Genomic DNA, 16389 nt, shown 5'->3' on the forward strand with positions numbered 1-16389 from the left:
CTTCCTAAACCATAAGACCTCCTGCACAGCACAATCAAAAAAAAAAAAACCTCAGCCATCACGTAAACACTCCGCTAAAACACCACTCACAGCTACATGTGCTAATACTGTAGCCAATGTTTCACCTACTAATCCCTTAAGGGAAACCAGCACACAGTGAAATTTCCTGGTCATTGATGATTCTGTAATGAGGCATGCTGATGTCCCCCTCACCAGACTGAGTAAGGAGAGAGTCACAGTTAGCTGCCTTTCTTGGGCTAGGATGCATCAAGTCAAACAGGCACTCTGGTCATTGAACCACAGGTACTAGTGTGAGACTGTTATAGTCCATGTGCGTGTTAATGACCTGAGTATACCTCCCTTGAATATATGAAGGGAGACATGATTGAGCTCATCATGTGTCTCAGGCAGGTATGAACCTAGCACTGAGCAGTATACTACCTTCTCCAAGGATAATGCCATGTTGCCAACAGAAAATTATTGGTTGTAACAATTGATTTAGCTTCTAGTGTCAATCCAAGGGGGTACAATATTTGATGGCCTGGGAGGACATGGTTGACAGAGCGCGGTGCTTTGCCAGGAGTGGTCTGCATTTATCCCCTCTAGGCTTTAGGATATTGGCAAAGTCCTTTCCATCCCTTTAGTGCCTTTTTAAGGTGATGCCAAACTGATAAGCCTCCCAACGTAAGTGAACCTACGAAGGAATATCTGAAGGTGGTACTGCTCAATGCTAGAAGTGTTAACAAGAGAATCCACTCCCTGCAAGCCTTTCTCTCCCTGTAGAGTGTATACATCTGTATAGTAATGGAGACATGGTTTAAAGTCACTGCGAGTACTTTGAAAATGCAAGGCTATGATGCCTTCCACACCTTTGTGCCAGGTACAGCACAGGAGGTAACTAAAGGTGGAGACGTCTCAGTCTATATTAAAACAGCCTCACATTCAGAGTTATTAAAGCGTATGACCCACTGGAAGTCATACATGTGCAAATCATCATAAAAAGGGTCTTGAAAAATATCCTTGCAATCTATAGGTCCCCTTGCATTTTTCAGGAAGCCCATACTACCCATCTCAATGTGCCAGAGTCTGTCGCTCTTCAACCCAATATGATCTTCATAGAGGATCTATCCTACTCCTTATAGATTAGGAATCCTACACCACTTCTAATGCACAAGCTCAGCAATTCCTAAACTTCATTAATATCAGCATCCTGGAACAGTTGGTCCATTCTCCTACCAGGAGTACAAACATCCTTGAGTTGTACTCATGGACATGGGTGGTTGATGTTCCCCACCCAATTTAATGTCTTTGCTTGCCAGATCTGAGTATAAGGCAGTACTCTGTGAAATAAAAATTTAAATCTGGGGACCCAGGAAGACCAAAAGCCTTTAGGAACTATTCCATTGCTAACCTCTCTGTACTAAGTGACACCTTAGATAAATTCCAATCACACCCCCAACACAGTAAACACCACAGCATATGCTGAGCTATGTACAAAATCTCTGTAAAGTCATATCAATAGCTGTATAAAGTGAGATGTGCTCACTGATATTAGGAATAAGACAAACTTAGAAGACAAAGCAACCCTGGTGGAATCGCAATATCAGTCGGTTATACAACAAAAGAAAAAAATGTCTTGAACAAACGTAGGAGGAACAAAGCCCTACATAACAAAATCTCTTTGGCCAATCTAAATAGGCAGCTAAGATGGTTAATTAATACTTTAAAGGTTAAATTTGAAGAACAAATAGCATCTCAGGCAAAGGATAACCACCACAAAGTTTTCTACAACTGTGTCTGTAACCTCTGGGGAAATGTGCTACAATGTACAAAACTGATTGTACATGGTATCACCCACACTGAAGAAGAGGCCATTCCCATCATGGTATTAGAAACCCAAAATATTTGGAATAATAAAAAAAAAAAAGAGGCCATTGCCAACCTTTTGTCTGACAGGTTCAGCTCAAATACCCCACCCCCCCGAACGTCTACCTCAATACTCCAGCCATTACAAGGGAGCATGTTATCAGTGCACTTTCCAAGGCCAAAAAAATGTATCGATGGGTCACATTAACATCACAGAATGCTTACTAAATACCATGAAACATGGCCACTCTGGTCCACTTGAATCATGTGTAGTCTACAGTCAGGTTTTGTGCCCAATAAATGGAAGATGTCTACAGTCATTCTTCTGCACAAACGTGATCCAGCACTGATCTGGGTAACTACAAGCTCCTAAGTCTGACCAGCCTCATATTTAAGGCCATGGAAAGAATCATCATGGACATGATAGATAAGGAAATGGGTAACCTGCAAATGCTGGACCTATTACAGTTTGGTTTGTTAAAGGAAGGTCATGCCTATTAAATCTGGTGGACTTCTTTGGGAGGATCACCAAAGCAGTGGATGAAGGCAAGACTGTGCACACAGCTTACCTTGACCTGGCCAAGGCTTTTACCTCATTCAGGCATTATAGACAAGCTTACTAATTAAAGAATAACCCATTTTGTCACCCGCTGGATAGCCAGCTGGATCACTGACGGGACCCAGGACGTCAAAATAGGTAAGGCCACCTCCACCAAGAAGCCAGTCACTACCAGTGTTTCCCAGGGCTCGGTACTGGGCCTGTTCCTTTTTGGTATCTGTTTCTCTGAAATGGAAGCAAATGCTGAAGGTTTATGGCTGGCTTAAGTGTGCAGATGATCTCAAGCATGGGGCATTCTGGACTGGCGAGGGGTATCCCTAGCCGTAACTGTTTCCTTCCCCTTTCTCCTTCTTGTGGCCAAGGTTATGGGCATGTTAAGATATGAGTAAGCAGCTGGAGAATAATATTTCTTCCTTTCTGTTGACTCTCCTGAGTGGATGGAAATATTGTTTCTTGCTCTCTAGCACTTTGGCCTTTCTCATAGCTTTTAAGCCTTTTATTCTACTACATTGTGCAAATAAAAAAAAAAATAAATAAATAATAATAAAAAAAAACTGTTATGATATAAATGGGCACCTTTTTTATACTGGTAATGATCTGATGTCCCAGGGGAGCAAGCATTCCCTGTGTAGGAGGGGTGAGTTCTGACCTGTAGAAGTTGGGTAGGACATCTGGGGACTCTGCAGTAGACATCCCAGTAGTGAAGACTACATGCATCAGTGAGCTGCTGGAACATTTACTTTTATGCTAATTTCTTACAGAACTGCACATTTCCAAACTTGCATGTCTGTAGTGTATGGCTTAAAGTACTAATGCTCTAATGCTGTTTTTATAGATTTCTGCTTTTTTTCTGTTTAGCAGTTAAATTAGTCCCGGTAAGGACTGCAAAATTTATTGTTTTTGTAATTTAAATATGATTCTAGTATAAAGATAGCAATTAAGATGATTGGTATATTCTATACATATTTCTAATGTGATTATTGCCTTAAAGCTTTTATTTTCAACAAGTTAAAATCACATGGGCTGAGCCTGCAATTGGTGATTTATTATCAGTGCTCTACTTCTGCTAAACAAATGCAAATAAATACATTTTGTTCTAGGATTGCAGTATCATAATTTTGCAGATGTTCTTCATCTCACATTGCTGCAGTCCTTACATATGGGTAGTCCGCTGTCCTCGGTCGGCCCGAATATCAAAGCATTAGGCTGAGGTCGGTCAAGGCGCTTAAGACTGACATCAGGACGTCAGGGTACAAATGCGCATGACCGACGTCATATCCTCAGTCTTTTTTGCCGCATGGTCCGATGCAGAAGCAGCCTGAAATTTTTCGATTCGAGTTTCAGACCGAGTCAAAGTTGGCTGAATATTTTAGTTTTCTTGCCTCAGTGGTTTACCGGATGTCAGAAAAAGTGAATAACTGTATTTCTTGTGGGAAGCAGATACCGCATAGGGATTATCATTCTTTGTGTATTCCTTGTTTGGGGCCTGAGCACGACGTTGTTGGGTGTCGCTTGTGCTAGGTTCAATAAGCAAGGTTAGATTGTGCTAGGTTGGTCTTGGAAGCGGTGCAATTATAATATGCAGTCGGATTCTAAGACAAAGCAGCTAAACCCAGGCAAGAAGAGTGACGCGGTTCTTTAGAGCGTCAGTGGAACCGGTGGTTCCACCGGAGGCTTCTCTGGAGTCCCAGGGGGAGACTTTGATATTGCAGGATGTGGCCTCTCAGGAGGCAGGTCAGGCTGAAGGGGCTTCTCAGGTTACTGTACTTCCCTCCCTTCTTAGGGTGGTTAGGCCCTCTCCTTCTGTTTCCAAGGCTTCTCCCAGAGGCAGGCCAGGTTTAGCTTCTGTTGGTGTCACTCCTAGTTCAGCAGGGTCTGTGCCCAAGAAGCACATGCTTAAAATGGCAGAAGATTTAATTACTTTGATTAGAGGTTCTTTGCCCCCTCCTGATAAGAGGCCTAGGGTGGAACCAGAGTTGGGGAGTTTTGAGCAGGCTTCGGATGTTTCAGAGTCTTTGGCTGAAGACTTGCAGGAGTACTCTCCTTATTCTGATTCTGATGCAGATGATTCGACTCCTTCTGCTTCTCCTCCAGAGGATTTTTCTTTTTCAGAGACTCTTCTTTCCATGAGGGAACATTTTAAGTGGGAAGGTCAGGACTTCTCTGATTCCAGGAAAAGGCTTAGGGAATTTTTGCTTTTACCCCAGCATAGGCCCTTGGCTATACCCCCTGTTCTGGATGTTGTGGAAGATGTGTTTGCAGAGGCTTCTCTTAATCCTGATTCTTTGCCTCCTGCTCCTGTTAAACCGGATAGGTATTACAGGGTGCCTGAGGCTCATAAATATCTTTATAAGAGTCCTAGGGCGGACCCAGAAACTGTTAGTCAGGGACCTAAGGGTGTCAAGGCCTCTGTTGTAAAAAATCCGGTTCCTCCAGATAAAGAGGCCAGAGCTTTGGATAGATGGGGAAAGAAAGTCTATACTTCTTCCACCTTAGCTATGAGGGCTTTGAATTGCCAGTTTCACATGTTGAAATATCAAAACTATCTTCTTTCTCAATTGAAGTCTAAGGTAGATGCTCTGGCGGAAGGCATTGAGTGTAAAGAATTACAAGATTTGGTACATGTCTCTGAACAGGTGGGTGAGCATTCTTTACAATGTGGTTTTGATGCTGTACAGGCCTCGTCTAGGGTGGCTGCCACTGGTTCAGTTCTTCGCAGGCACGCCTGGCTGAGGGATCAGAATTTATCTGACCATGTTAAGACAAGGATTTTGGATTCTCCTTTACAGTCTGATGTGTTGTTTGGTTCACCTGTGGAGTCAGTCTTGAAGAAAATGGAAGACAAGGCTAAGTCTATGCAGGCTGTTAAAGATTTTTTGCAAGTTCAGCCTCCAGTTTAGTAGGAATTGGCCTGCTAAGGGGTGGACGCCTTCTTATGATTCACAGTCTAGGGGTAGATCTAGGGCAGAGCTCAGAGCTCCTTCAGACCTAGAGCAGGGAGTTCACCTGCACAATCTTCGGTGAGGGCAGGGGCCAGTCCTTTCGTAAACAGGCCCAATGACCTACCTTTTCAGCTGCCAGATCCTTCTTGCCTGGCAGCACCTTTGGGAGGAAGGTTGGCACTCTTCAAGGAAAATTGGAGTTTGATTACCCAAGACAGATGGGTATTGGATATCATACACCAAGGTTACAAGTTTTATTTCCATACCTTGCCTCCTTTCAAAGGCATGCCGGACGTTCCTCCTCAGCAAAGACTAGAGGCTCACAAACAAATTTCTCTGCTACTTCAAATAGGGGCCATACAACCGTCCTTCTGCCAGAAGTGGGCCTAGGATTTTATTCTCGCCTGTTCCTAGTACCAAAGAAGGGAACACGTGGAGACCAATTTTGGATTTATCTATCCTCAACACTTATCTGGACATTCCCAAGTTCAAAATGTTGCAACAGCTTTTACCTCTGCTGGGCAAAGATCACTGGATGGTGACTCTGGATCTCAAGGAGGCTTACCTTCATGTTCCTATCAGGCTCAGTTGCAGGAAGTATCTGCGGCTGGGACTTCTCATTATCAGTTCTCTGCATTGCCCTTTGGCTTATCTACTGCCCAGAGTGTTCACGGTTCTGACTCCAGTGATAGCTTTCTTCAGGCTAAGAGGAATACAGATCTATCCTTATTTGGACGATTGCCTGATTCTGGCCCAAGGAAAGGACGAACTTCTTCATCATTTACAATATGTGATAGCAGTGCTAAGATGCCTGGGGTATTCTAAATAAAGTCCAGTCTAGTACCCTCTCAGGACATGTGCTTTCTGGGTGTGAGACTGAATACAGCATCCCAGATGGCCTTTTGACCCCGGACAAACAAAAGAATCTTTCTCTTTACTTCCATCAATTGTCTCATCAGTCCAGGCTGACTGCAAGGACAGTCCTTCAAGCCTTGGGGTTCATGGCATCTTGTATCCTGTTGTTTCCCAATGCCAAACTGCATATGAGGAAGCTACAATGGTATCTCAAAATGTATGGACACAGCACTGTCAAGATATGGACACTGTCATTCAGATAATATTTGTGGTGGGCTCAGGAATGTCACCTAAACAAGGGACTCTCTGCTTGTCAGATTCTAATGACAGCAGACAAAGCGGGAGCTCATCTAAATGGAAAGTGGGTACAAGACACAGACTTCAACATCTACATATCAACTTGAAGGAGATGTTAGCAGTCCAATTTGCATTAATAGCTTTCAAGGATTTACTTCTTCCAGGGCAGGTGTTGATTCTAACAGACAACACAACTGTCATGTGGTACATCAAGAACACATTCTTATCCCCTCTGCAGGCAAGCAATGATTTTGTGGGAGACTGTAGCAGATGTGTTGAGCAGACAAGATCCTCATGTATTTCAAAATTGACAGTGTTATGGGGAAAAGGTTTCATCCCACAGCTTCCAAAGGTACTTCTGAAGGTCAGACAGGACAAGCCAAAGATGATTTTAATAGCTCCAGATTTTCCACACCTGCTGTCTCAGGAGAACAGTCATTTACTCAATGTCAAACTTCACTCTCTACATCTAACAGCCTGGCATATTCTGTTTTAAACCCTATTTGATGTTTCTAAGCCTAATTTAAGTGTGGCTCTTCAATATCTTACTGAGTTACTGGACAAAGGTTTGTCCTTCTCCTCTATTAAGGTTCATGCTGCAGCAATTTCTGCTCACTATGACTGTGACCCACCATTGTTTTCTCATCCCCTGCTTGGGATCTCAATTTTGTGTTAAATATTTATCATGGAAGACTGCTTTTTGTTGGCCATTCCATAAGGATAGGGTATCTTTAAGTGGTTTCTAGTGTGGCTTTAAACCAAACTATTCATTTTTTTATGCAAACCCCAAAATAAAGGGGAAAAGATTTTGCACACTTTGGATATACTATTTGAGCAGAACTAAAGAGTTCAGGCAGTCTCAGCAGTTATTTGTTTCATTTGCTTTGGGTTCTCAGGGCAAGCCTGTTTCAAAACAAACTATTTCTAAGTGGATTGGGTTTTGTATTGCTTTCTGTTATTCCATCATGGTAAGGAGATTCCAGCTGGGATTAGGCCTCATTCCACTAGGGCTACTGCCACTTCTACAGCTTTTTAAGGGGTGGCAACTAAAGATATTTTGGAGGCAGCTACTTGGAGTTCAGTGCATACTTTCTCTAAGCATTACCACCTTCCACTTTACTCTAAATCTAGGGCTGGTTTTGCCACTGCAATTTTACAGGGCATTTTGGCAGCTCCTAATGCTTTATAGTTTTGCCATCCTCCCTTACCTCTGCTTTGGGATTCTACCCATATGTAAGGACTGCAGCAATGTGAGATGAAGAACATAGTACAGTTTTGTACCTACCATAAATGTAGATGTTCAAGATCCACATTGCTGCAGTCCTCCTTCCCTCTGTAGTTATATTGTGAATATTGTATATATTGTACTTATGATTAGTGCAAGGGTGGTTGGTTGTTTTTTGCTGTCTTTTGGTTTTGGCCTTTCTTTTTAGGGTCTTCTGACATCTGGGGCAAGAAAAGACTGAGGATATGAGACAGCGGACTACCCATATGTAAGGACTGCAGCAATGTGGATCTTCGAACATCTACATTTATGGTAGGTACAAAACTGTACTTTTTTTTACTTGATATTACTGTTTTTATAGGCATCTGTACCTAATTAATAGAGGGTATGCCATTCATGAAGTTTTTGATCATCCTTACCTCAGTTGCTTACTAATTTTTCTCAGCTCCATAAGATGATGCTTCATTTGCCATGTTTTCTAAATAAATGATCATACAGTATAGGTATGAGCTGATGGGAACTGTGAAATAAATGTATGAATATTTTCATATCTCTTTTACAACTATTTGTAGTGTATTCTTGTATTGAACTAGTAGGTTTTCAGATTCTAGGTTATCTAAATACTTTGCCATTTTATCTGTGCACGCACATTTTCAGTGTGTTTTATATGATTATATACCCTTTAGCTGGGCAGAACATAGGCATAACTATTTGTCTACCACAGCTGCTCTGTTCTGTGGGAAATAGTGGCTTGAATAATTAGAGAATATTGAATGGCATGGGATATATGCAAGAGAGCCTCCTGTTTACCACTGTCATTAGGAGCTAGTGTTTGAGAGCTTGGTTGGTTTCTGACAAGAAGATGCCAGCGCTTTACGACTTCTAGATGGGGAAAGATATGACTAAAGTGTCAGGAAGTCCTTCTATGTGGCACACCTCATCATAAAAGGGTTCTCATCCAGGAAAAAAGAGGTCATTGTTCCCCTCTACTGGTCACTCATTAGACCCATTATAGAGTACAACACCCCTTTTAGAATGCACCTCACAAGACATCTGCAGCAGCTGGAAAGGCCACAGAAGTACCTCACAAAGAGGATTACTGGCCTCAAACATATGCCCTACACTGACCACCTCAAAAAACTCCAGCTTTACTCCGTAGCATATTGCCTACTCCGAGGTGATCTCTGCCCAACATATAAAGCTATGTCAAACCCAGAGCTGTTGGACATGCTACACCTAAAGAAATCCCAATCCCTCCAAGCTACACGCTCTAGGGACCTAAACCTTGTCACCACAGACACCTGCTGAAAGGACTTGGCTGAATCTGACTGTGAGAATGAAATGGCCAAAGCTTAAACAAATGTGTAAGTACCATCATGGATACGGCTTCAGAAAAAAAAATTAGCAGGAAACAAATTAATCAAATTGTTAAGAAATAGCCTTTTAGGAAAAGTGTCAAATCAACTTCTGGCATGCAGGTAAATATGGAACCTATATTTACAATCATTTTACAATTAACAGAATTTATGAAATTCATGCAATGATCTCATTATAATGATACCCACTTCATAAGAAAAACAAACAGCGTGTGCATGGTATCAAACAAGACATTTAGTATAGCTTGAGGCATAGGTAAGAATTATCTCATTCAGGAGATGGAAACTCATTAGACTGAAGTGTGAGAGGCAGATAACACATTCATTTTTCTTTTTTATTATTTCAAAGGTATTGATAGCAGCAGTTTTGAAATTTGGGCATGGTATATGGCACGTAGACAGTACTGAGCTCTGTCCAAGACTTGATGGAGCAGACGTTTGAGAATAAAGGAGAGCATGAGGCCAAAGAAAAAAAAACAGTATTATGCTTTCTGTGCATATTTAAATGGGTAGAATAGAAATGACCTTTTGGATATAGTCCAGGAAATTGGTGTTAAACAATGGGCTCACAGCATTGTGGGTCTGTACATGATTAATTTGAAGAGAGAGTGAAGTGGGTGGAGGGCATAGTAAGTGAATACAAAGTATAACTGGAATAATTATCCTTTTTTTAATTACAAGTTATTTTTTTTCTTTTTAGTTTTATTTTGTGCTAAAAGATCTGCTGATACCCTGAATAGCCAGAGACAATAAATAGTGGTGTGTCAGTCTTTTGTGTTCTTTCGAATTGAGATGGTGTCCTTTTTAAGAAATGTTTTCCTCTGTTCATTTACTTCTAAAAGTCATTTTTTCATGTACTCTGTATATGTTTTTGGTATTTAAATAGAGTGAAGCTTGTTATAAGTGTTATTAACTTTTTTGAATACTGCACTTAATGCAGGACTGTGTTCTGCAGCACATTTATGTTGCTAACCTGGGCATAAAATCCTCGTTTTACTGTGTAGTCACTGTGCATAGGCATAATATTTTGTGTAAATTTGAACTTGGCCTTATTCAGGCTTAACTCTGGAGGTATTTATCTACATTTTACAAAGGCCCTATTTTAACTAAATAAATGGATGATACTTGTGAATCTCTATTATAGGGAGTTTGTGCTGTCTTTTCCTAGCTAGGGTTTCCTTATATGTTTTGAGTAAACTGACTATTGCATTTAACTTGATCCTTATTGATGCATTATCTTTCAAAGTATCAGGACTGTTGGGGAGGCTGCTGTTGCTTATTCATCTCCTGCAGTTTCAGACTTTATTTTTTTTTTAATGAACTGCTTGCTGCTGTACCCATAGATGTTACATTTCTTTCAGCACAGAATGCTCAGGACTGTCAAGATGTCTCATCCTGAACTTTCTTGATGGCTGCATACTGAACAGCAGCTTAATTTCATCTCTCCCAATGTGAAAAGAGAAACTGAGAAAAAGGAATTGATTGTAACAGTTATTTGGGTTAAAGTCAGTTACTTGCTAGTGTGTACACTGCCTGGATGCTAGGAAAGAAGAAATTTGGAGAACCCAAAAGAAAATAAACCAGAAAAGATGAAGAGAAACCACTGTCTGGGAAGGATCTTGAAGCTGTTCAGAAAAAAAAAAACAGTTCAAGCTTCAGATTCGGTTCAAAAAACAGCTTCCAGAAATTTTGATGAAAAACATAAATCAAATACTCAGAGGTGATTAAATTATGGAAATATAAATAAGCAACTTGACTGGTGTTCCACGCAGGATTTGTTAATTGAAAGGGCCCATTGTGTGCATGGTCCAATCCTGGCCTTGAGGAAGCACCCAAGACCTATATTTATAAAGATGCATTCATACCAGCAGATAGAGCTGATCCTTACAAAACTGTGGTGGAATGGAAAAGAATAAAAAAATGGGAGATAATAGTGTGTTTGTGGAAAATGAGTATTCACTGTACACCAGGCAGAAGAGAAGCAAATTTATCCCGGCAATCAGGGAATGTTGAGAAGCGGGTGCGAGTCTCAACCTGCTCTGTCCAGCTGTCTTCAGAGTATTTTTTCTTGGAGGATCAAAGCCATTTTTGATGCTCAACATGCCACTGAGGAAGTGAAAACATTTATCCAACAAAAAGTGAGCCAGCAAGCAGAATGGGACTCTACTTCTTATTTTTTGGACAATAAAGCTCATAGAGAGACTTTGCCAGTGAAACCTTTCACAGTGCTCTAAAGAAAAATATTTGAGAGAGAAAAAAAAAGCACAATAATTGACTAGAAGAATCAGGAGTACCATGGAGTTGAACCAGAGTCTGGTGTTGGGACACAGAAATGATCAGGAAGAACAAAAGCAGCACTGAATTTAGTGAATAAATATGAGATTATAGAATGTCAATCACATTTGTGAAACTTAGCTTTGCAAATAAATATAGCTAAGGAAAAGACTGGACTTTTGTTGACTTTGTTAAACTTCTGGTTGGACTGTAAAGCATATACCCTACACAGTGTCTTTAATATTGAGGACACTCTAAGGGAAAAAAAGTAAATGCAAGTACAAAAGTATTGTATAAAAGACTTCATGATGTAAATTGCATGTTATATTGTAAAGCAGTTTTGTATAGTGTGCAGTTAGCGGTATTTTAAATTTTTAGTGACTGTATGTGTTAAAAAAAAGTACCTTTTTTAGTTGTAAGAAATATAGGTTTTAATGTATAACAAGACAGGAAAGCCTGCGCAAAGGCAAGTTTAAATTAATGGGGTGTAAACGTGTACTGATTATATTACATATAGAGCTAAGATGACAATTTCCCCTGTTTTTACAAGGGTAAATGTCTAGATTAATGTCCTTGACTTAAGCTATAAACAATTTTTTGTAAGCAAATAGGCTTAAAAAATATGGCAAACTGATGAAAGCCACAAAAAATGCTAATTTACTTGCATCTGCATATATATATATATATATATATATATATATATATATATATATATATATATATATATATATATATATACATACATATATACACACACACACACACAGACAGACACAAACTTTTTTCCATTAACAGATATTCTCAGTAAAACATAAGAACTCTTTAGCTGAAGGCAGTTGGCCAGGAGATTTCTGTACATTTAGTTTCTGAAAGAAATTTGCAAAGATTCCTTCATGTATTTGCAAGTTGTTAGCTGTTTCCTTCTCATTGCCGACTACTTTTACAAGGAGCCAAACTGTTTGCAGGTGCAAGCAGTTAATAATGAGAGTTCTGAACATTTTTACAGTTCAGTGAAAAATAAAATTTAAAATTATGGGAAGTGAGCAAAAGATTGAAGCCTCCCCAGCAGCTTTTATAGTTTAATGTGTTTAAATTTAGAAGTAGCCAGTGCAGTTTTTCCTATGGCTAAAACAATATTTTCTGAAAGCATACAAACTGTTTTTCACATCTGGAAGGCGGAATAGAGATAAGAATAGAACAGTCAGCAATTGGAAACTCAGGCTATAACGTGCTTTAGAGTAGCAACTTTAATTTTAGATTTGTTTTTGCCTGTGTGTGCAGCTGTTGATTTGTGGCAGTTGTCCTTGTCCTGGGGGAGGGAGGGGTAAACTTAATTTGTTAAAAATGTACATAGTTTTGAGTGTTTGCTTTAAGTTAATAGGGGGTGGGGTGTTCTGAAAACATATTTTGTTTTTTGTTCGAGGGAAAGGATCTCAGGATGGATATTCAGCAGAATATCAAGGACAAGAGAAAAAGGGAATAATAAAAGTGATTGCTAGAGGGACACCAGTAGTGATAGAAGTGGGAAAAGACAGTAATTGGAGATTTGTGGTAGTAAGGGGCTACAGGCAAGGGAGGAGGATTACTCTAGCATGTATTTATATTTCACTAAAAACTGCTATTATGGAGCTTAAGAAAATTTTGGGACAAATAATCAGCGTTCAACAAGGGAATATTACGTATAGTTGGGGAATGAAACTTGATTTGCAGTAGTGAGGATGTATCTGGGGACCTAAAAGGGAAAATATAACAAAAGTGAGACAATTTCTGAAAAAAAAATTGTATTGAAGACTTTAATTCAGTAGTAAGAACTTTGTAAAGAATTTACATATTATTCCTCAATGTACAATAACTGGACTAGACTGTATAGAACTTATATTTCACAAGAACATGTGAATTTAAAATAATAATGACTTCCAAAACATGTCAACCATACCACGGTTAAAACATAAACAATAAATGAAGTAAAACAAGCCATCAAAATATCACTGTTAATATTTTGTAAGTGCTTTTGTTACCATACAATGAAACTTCATCAGAGTAAGCATAAAACAAATTAGATACTTTTATAATAGTCATATGACACATCACATGACCTAAAAAATCTAATTCAGTGTTTCAAAGACTTTCTTGTTTAAAAGAAAAAAGTTTAAAATTCTCTTTATCATTGAAGTTTTGATAAGCTTCTAAGTCTAATTACCAAAATGTATTCTTTCTAATCAAGTGCCTCTTTCACATCAAACCTGTTTGCCACATGTTTTTACTGAATCAATTATTGTGAAATTAAAACACATTTTGTGTGAGGCTGAGGGAGACCATAACAGTGAGATTATAAAATGAAGTTGGGATCTGTAGGAATAAATGTTAGGATAGGGAGGTAAGGGTTGGTAACTCTTAAGTGAGCAGAAGGATAGCTTAAAGGACGTGATGAGGAGATCATTGTGAGCTTATTGGCGAGGAAAAAGGATTAAGCAATTGCTACCTTACTTCCTCAATCAAGTTTGTTCTCTCTACCACATACCTTATCCCATCCCTCCTGTATGGTGCCCCACATTTTACTAACCTACAATCTTCTCTCAAGACAAAACTGTCTTCCTGTTACAACAAAATTTCCAAGTTTGCCACAGGCTACAGATGCTCCACCCACCACTGTACTGCCGTTCACAAATTAAACTGGTTAGAGTTGCCCAACTATCTTACCTACATTCAACTCACCCATGCTCACAAACTCATCTTTAATCCCTCTCTTGCCTCCACCTTCAAAATGCACCTGCCTGATAGACCTCTAAGATCCAATAACCAGAATCTGATTGAATTACACAAGACTGCTCGCCCACCAGGCAAACATCTTCTACCCTTCTCCTTAGCATGCCTTAGGAACTCCCTGACACCTCTCTATCCATACCACCAGCAGCCACTCTACCTTCAAAACTTTGCTTCACTCAAATCTAATATCCCTCTGGGAATGTTCCTGCTCACACCCCACATAACTCCCTTAGCAACTCACCCTTGTTCTCTTTTCTTGCTTCCCTTACCTCTCCCTTTCCCATCTTTAACTAAACTATCTACCTCCTTCTTTACTCTCTTCCTCTCCTACTTTTTCCTCTCTGCTCACACCTCCCTTGTCTCACTTCCTTACTAAAACTCTCAAAGGTTATATATGTATTTCTTGCCTCTACTATTATATCTCTACAGTAGGAACAAATATATTTGTAAATATTTACTAGTATATAATCTCTCTTTTACATTTTACTAAACTGTACTTTTAAATACCATGTTTTTTATCTGTACTTCTGTATTACTATATTACTAAAAATGTGTTTACTATGTACATTATCTTTGTGGAGCTTTTCTCCCCAGGACTCCATTAAAAATGGGCTTTTCCTTGCTCAATGGACCATCCTAGCAAACAAACTGCAAATAAATAAATAAAGCTTTGGTGCAGATGGATGAGACTTGGGAGGTTGCAAACAGTAAAGACTGCTGGAAATGAAGGAGGTGAATGGGAGATAATATGAGAAGACAGTAAGTATAGTGGAGGATGTCAGAGTGTATCAAAGACTATAATAATAGAAATGTGCGATTCCTAAGGCAAGAGAGGGACTTGGGCCATGGTAAAGAGCCAATACATCAGCTCATATTTGTATTAATCCAGATGTCTCTTTCAGCTGCTTTTTGATTGATTTGAACGTAGAGGACACTGGGTAGTTGTGAGGAGTTTGGTCGGGATTTTTAAACTGCCACACTGAAGGATGCATTGTTAGATATCTTTTAAAGTATGTGGAACCACTTCTGCTCATTGTATAACCTCTTATCTAGCATCACAACCTGAAGTATGCCATGCTGTGATCCCTAATATGTCTCAAAATGGTTTGCCATGTATAAGGGGGAAAATAAATTCAGACAAAGCCCATTTCAGTTGTGACCAGAATAAATACTTTAGCTGTGTCATCCTGGATCTGTAGGCAAACCTGTCTATGTCTTTTTGTGTGGTGTGGTAGACCCATTAGTGTGTAGATAATTTTCTATCGTAAAAGTGATTACTGTTGTTCGTTGTAAGAGAATATGGGATGTGTCTGTCTCCAGTTTTATTTGCAGGAATAAAAATTGGGCAGTGTGACAAGAATTAAAGCATTGAATCATGGAGAAATTTGCCTCAGAATGTATAGGACAGCTTCTGATCCAGTAGATGTCTGAAGCATTTATATTAATTAACAAGCTCTGTATGATTTTTAAAGAACTGGAATGCTTGAAAGATATCACCCTCTCATTAACAGACATCAAGCAGCTTAGTGGCCATAAAATGTAGTAATGTCACTTATATATCTATGCTGGGCCTGAAGTAGGAATTGTTACCCAACTTGATTTCTTATTGAAAAGCCAAGTGGAGTGAGGTTTATTGCCCATTCTGAACAACTTTGCAAAATGAAAATGATAATTTTGTTTTGAGACAAAATATCCCACTAGCTTTGTAAACATTTGTATTCTTTACCTTCCTTATTCCTTTCACTGCTATGATTTCTCACATCCGTATGGATATCATACATGAATACACACACACACACACACACACACACACACACACGTGTATGTGTGTGTGTATATATATATATATATATATATATATATATCTATATAAAAACACACACACACATCTGTATACACAGCTTTTAGATGCATGAGCTAGCTGGTGTGATTCACAATATGACAGACATAATGTGAGTACTCAGCATTTCCAGAGAATTCAGATGGAGTATATACATTATAAAGCCTAAACCATGCTGACTGTGTCCATATGGTGTGTGTTAGGGTTGCTGACATGATGGGTGTCTGAACTGAAGAAGCAGAATGCAGAATTGAACACATATGTTTGTAACTACAGGACTGTAATTGCATTGAAAATATTGGTCATCTGCACACCTGAAATCCTTTTACTAGAAGGAAATTTGACAGGAGACTGGAATCTTTGGATTCTGAAGTTTTTATTCTTCACTA

General features: G+C 39.4%; 1 protein-coding gene across 1 annotated transcript in view; it reads left to right on the plus strand.

The window, feature by feature from the left end:
- Positions 1-16389, plus strand: part of CCDC138 (coiled-coil domain containing 138) — a 1743291-nt gene that overhangs the window by 914873 nt on the left and 812029 nt on the right. The gene's annotated exons all lie outside the window — the stretch shown is intronic.

This window comes from Protopterus annectens, chromosome 5.part0, assembly GCF_019279795.1.
Source record: "Protopterus annectens isolate FY-2018-M chromosome 5.part0, PAN1.0, whole genome shotgun sequence".
NCBI lineage: Eukaryota > Metazoa > Chordata > Ceratodontiformes > Protopteridae > Protopterus > Protopterus annectens.